General features: G+C 33.1%; 1 long non-coding RNA gene across 1 annotated transcript; it reads right to left on the minus strand.

Annotated features, from left to right (window-relative positions):
• Positions 1-2922: 2922 nt before the first annotated feature.
• Positions 2923-4557, minus strand: LOC117106960. Its single transcript, XR_004445165.1, has 3 exons — positions 4527-4557; positions 3668-3813; positions 2923-3000 (listed from the first exon to the last, which is right to left on the minus strand). It is a non-coding gene; the product is annotated as an uncharacterized LOC117106960 (long non-coding RNA).
• Between the last annotated feature and the right edge of the window lie 594 nt (positions 4558-5151).

Below are 5151 nucleotides of genomic sequence, written 5' to 3' on the forward strand. Positions count from 1 at the left end.
CAGGTTGCTGGTTCCTGTACAGCATACACATGTACCTGTTCATCATGCTACACTGGGCAGTTTTGTGAAACTTGTGAGTTTCTACTAATACTGTTTTCGTGGCATTGTGTATATTTCCATTACGCTTTTATAACAAATAATCCAGTAATGCTACAGTCGGATAGTCAAGCCAGGTTTGATGACAGTCAACCCAGGCTTGACGACTTCCGAGTGAGAAATTTGGGGTCAGTATTAAACAAAGTTAATGATTCTTGTTGTCATGAGATTTCCCTTAACCTAGACAACTCAAACCAGATAAGGTATCTAGGTTAACCTTTGAGTTTGCTTCTACTAACCTTTGAGTTAGTTTTTACTAAAGCTGTTTTGACATTGTGTATATTTTTATTAGAAAATCTGGTCAATGCTTTCATAACAAATAATCAAGCAATGCTACGATCGGAGAGTCAGGTTTAATGACAATCAATCCAGGCTTGACTTTTTCCAAGTGAGAAGTTTGGGGTCAGAATTAGACTAAGTTAATGATTCATGCTGTCATGAGATTGCTCTTAACCTAGACAACCCAAACCAGATAAGGTAACCAGGTTGACCTTTGCTTGATATTTGTCGCTATAACCTCTAGTCAAAGTGTGACCAATCGCAGCTATAACAATGTGTTGATAGCTGCCATTGGTCAAAGTGTGACCACAGTTATCAACACAGTAGTGTCTGATGGTTTCAATTAGTGGAGCTAGTTTAACCTTTAACCCATGTAACATGCATACTCAATATGTTCACACCAGATGTGGGACTCGCTCCATGCTTCAGTTATGCCTGGCTAGAGTGCAAGTGTGAATGTAGCCCTAGTGACAGTTAATGGCTTTAGTCCCTTGGGATTTTTACTTCATCAAAATGAAATGTGAACAGTAGTTCCATTAATAAAGGCATTAATCTGGCAAAATATTTATATAATCTGGCAAAATATTTATATTAAATACATTTTAAAATACATACTGTAGTATTAAGTTAAACCTGTGAAGGTTGTACTAACATAAACTTGTGGCTCTTGACACATCTAAATAATAATGTTTAACATTTATAATAGATTGTTTTCTTAGAAGGTTAGTGAAGATATACAGTACTATGAAAGAACAGAACTGTGTATTCAGTAGCCCCTTCCCCCTTTCTCAACCCCATCCCTGCTAAAAGAACAATAAAAGATATACAGACAAAGCAGTGGACCATCTGTGTCGTAGTAGGTAGTAAGTCCATTTGTCAGGGGTCCTAAATCTCCCGCAACATGGAGAAGTCTCTTTGATATCGGGACGGCCTCCCACACTCCCGTAACTAAGCAAGGATCTCCCGGAAAATAACCCATTTCCTGCAAATTCATAATATTGGCAAGTTTTCACTGCTCTATTATCAATTTTCTCACAGACGTCTCACCACTTGTGTCCAGTTTTCTGGATTTTTGTAGTAAAAATGAATTAAATACTGTAATTAATTGTTTTTTTCAAATTGTGTCTCATTAATAATAGATTACTCAATTAGATTTTTTATTTGAATTATTTTACCACAGGCAGTATATGTGTTATTGCTGTCTATATATACCTACTTCTCATTGTTTTCTCTTCTATTTTTTTTTTTCACTTATCTGTATGTTAGTATTAAATGCTTGTGACAACAGTGCTTGTCAGAATCTCAAAACTTTCTCAACGTGAGAGAAAACATTACGAAGTAAAATAGGTGGTCTTCAAACTGCATAAGCAGGGAATGTGCAAATTAGGCTTATTGCAAATTATTAATTAATGCGCTATCGGCGTGTCACACGATCAACACTAACAATCGTACATGTGGTGTTGTTCTGTGATTGATAATTGTTATTTGGAGACAGTCGATGTGATAAATCATTGTTTTAAACTGACCGTCCGGTTTTCAGAAGGTAATTTTATTGTTCCAGACTTAAAAATTTGGCCGGAATTGGGAGATCCGGTTTTCAGAAAGTATTTTAATACAGTAAGAATAGGAATGATTTTGGGACTTTAAAAAACGACCGGTTTTGCGTGAAATCCGTTTTTCTGGGTGGTCGGTATTGGGAGAGTTGACTGTACCAATATTTCGACCTATCCTTAGGTCTTTATCAAGGTATATCAAATTATTTATCTTGTTATTATCGTACTGACACACACGTGGCACCTCGCAATGTTCTTGACAACCTGAAGCCAACATGAGCCCAACGGTAGTACTGAGTCATCCTTTCAGACGTTTACCGACGTCGGGCCAACAACGTAACGTACTACCATTTTAACATCGCACCAAAGGCATACTCCCAGTGGGCACAACTTGGTTGAAATAACGTTGATTCAACGTAATATGCAAACATTGAATCTACGTTTAATTTTTGTTGTATATGAAAGTTTGCATCAACGTAAATCTCAACGTTGATTCAACGTAAAATGTCTAAGGTTTTTTCAATGCTAATTTTTTAACTTTGGAACAACGTCAAATAACCAATGTTGAATCAACGTTGAATTTTTGTTGTATATGAAAGTTTTCATCAACGTAAATTTCAACGTCGATTCAATGTAATATGTTCAATGTTAATTCAATGTAAATTTTTAATGTTGAGTCAATGTCAATGTTTATTCCTTTAAACTTACAAAATACACTGAGTTTAAAATATACTTGACCATTTTTCTTTAATTGAAACTTGCAAAAAACATTAAATATTATGTATCGTAGCTATACAGGCATGTTTAAATCAGAGTTTTTGTAATAATTATAAAAACAGCTACTATGTGTAGATTTCAAAATATACTTATCATGCATTACTGTCGTCTTAACCATGGAGGTATAACTTAACTGACCTAATATTGCACACTTAGCATAATTAGGAATCTTTCGCGTTACAGGATTAGGTTTAAATCAGTAACTTTCTTGGTGATAAATCATTTGACCCTCTACTATCCTTAGCCAGGTCTTTTCTTGTCCAACCAGAGTTATTGAAGCAAGGTATCCAAGAACCTTTGTGAAAGATAAAAACAAAACAAAAATATTTGAAACAAAGAAGACTGAAATATTGTTTTAAAGTTTGTATGGTAAATTTTAAAATAGTAAATACTTGAATACTATGTAGATAGTTGAAACAACTGTTCTTCCCAGACCAATCTACATTGATATACTGTACTGCAGGCATTACCAATAATGATGCAAATACTGAAAAATATTCACTATGGAATATAATATTGCAAACATGGACAGTAAGAGATTTCTCTATAGGGAGTGGCACTTACCTTAAAACACATATTCATTCAGTTTTATTACTTTTGATATGCAAAATATTAAATTAAATGTTGTGTAGTAGAGTATGGTAATTGCCTGGGTTAATAATGGACTTAAATACATTTTTCTCTGACAGCATCATACTACGAAGTTAGGTCCATTTATCGTTGGAGAATATTTAGCATGTTAAGATAATATTTACGATTAGACTGTCCCCAATTAATTTTAACTTATTAATCACCTTCGTACAACGACGATTAAGACAAATGCTGTGACTTCTTAGGTACCCAAGACTTAATTAAGAAACAAATGGTTATTACTGTGACATAGTAGGGTAGTCACTTACTGATGTGGGATAGTGGTGTATATGTGCAGTATATATTCTTGTAAAATAAAAATTTTTATATACCTTTTTACTGCTTCATCATGGCTGCTCTTCCATCAGTTTTGTACCAGGAGACAAATAAATACACATTCAATAGTTGGTTTTTTCCCAGTGTCTACCACAAACAATATATTGCAACAAACATGACTTCCTTTCAATGGATTGAAAACCTGAAAGAAATACCATTTTATTTATAGTTAGACCTATGCACACAACTAAATTAGACCCATATCAATTTTTATATTTCTATTATTAATTACACTAACCGTAGCGTTAAATAATGTTAATATTATCATAAGATATTTACTGTAGTTAAATTTTCTCTTTATTAAAAGAAAATATAAAAATTTACATTATTAACTTTAAAAACAGAAAAAAAGAAAATGATTACTGATGACACGACAGTGATGTGGATATTATACCACTGGCAGTATGTAGGCCTATGATATAAGATGAATTATTAAACACAATATTAATAAATAGCTGTTTTATTTTTGTGCTTGGTTCATGCAACCACATTTTAACATTATATTTAATATAATATAGACCTATTACAGCATTTCAACACAGGACGTGGCCATTTTGCAAAGTTAAGTCTAGGCCTAGGCGATTAAAAATTACCGCTAATAATTCAAACTTAGCCCACACATCCAACTTGCAGTCTAGCATAAACAAGTAAATAATTATGCTAACTATGCTCTTACACTACCCTACAGTACTCTAGAGCTACTACTACTAGGCTAGGGCCAGAGGGCCTGGCTGGCCTAGGTTATCCTAGCTAAAACAAAATATAACCAAATATATAAAGCAAGCCTAAACAGTTACGATATTGGGCTAGCCTAGATACACCCTGTAATATAGTATACAAATATAAAATTCTTACCATTTATTTGATAGTGCTGATAAATTGTGTATGAAGCCAACATACAGCAACTAATACAGTACTTAGAAAATGACAAAAAATCATAAAAATAATTTTGAACTTGAGCAAAGAAATTATTGAATTTCAAAAATGTGTACCCTTATTTTTAAACTGGATAATTATAATAAAAATAATGAAACACTTCCATTGACTAAAAGTGTTTTTATCATTTCCTTTGTAAAATGACGGGTAAACCTTTTTTAAAGACATTAATGTTTATATGTTCAAGTTAATAATGTTTATGTTACTTAAAATTTGGCAAGTTAATTTTAAAAATGATTCAGCGGCATTGTGCCCCTATCCACTCAACTGGATCACCTTAATGTTAGTACTCTGTTATTTATTTATTACCAGGGTAGATCTCTTCATGGAAGTATACGTGCATGGTCTGTCTGCATGAATATACTGAAGGTTAACTAAAATTAATGTGTAATCGGTATAAGGCCTACCAGAAGCAAACACAGCACTTAACTTATTATTTTTTTTTTACAATTCTAGTGATAGTATATAACTTCTAAAGCGTGATCAATAACTTATTAATGTTCCATGCCGAACTTTGCAAGAATAATTAAAATTGTACGAGTAG

The sequence above is a fragment of the Anneissia japonica genome, unplaced genomic scaffold (genome assembly GCF_011630105.1).
Source record: "Anneissia japonica isolate Jap-2015-1 unplaced genomic scaffold, ASM1163010v1 scaffold287789_len92692_cov117, whole genome shotgun sequence".
Classification (NCBI taxonomy): Eukaryota; Metazoa; Echinodermata; class Crinoidea; order Comatulida; family Comatulidae; genus Anneissia; species Anneissia japonica.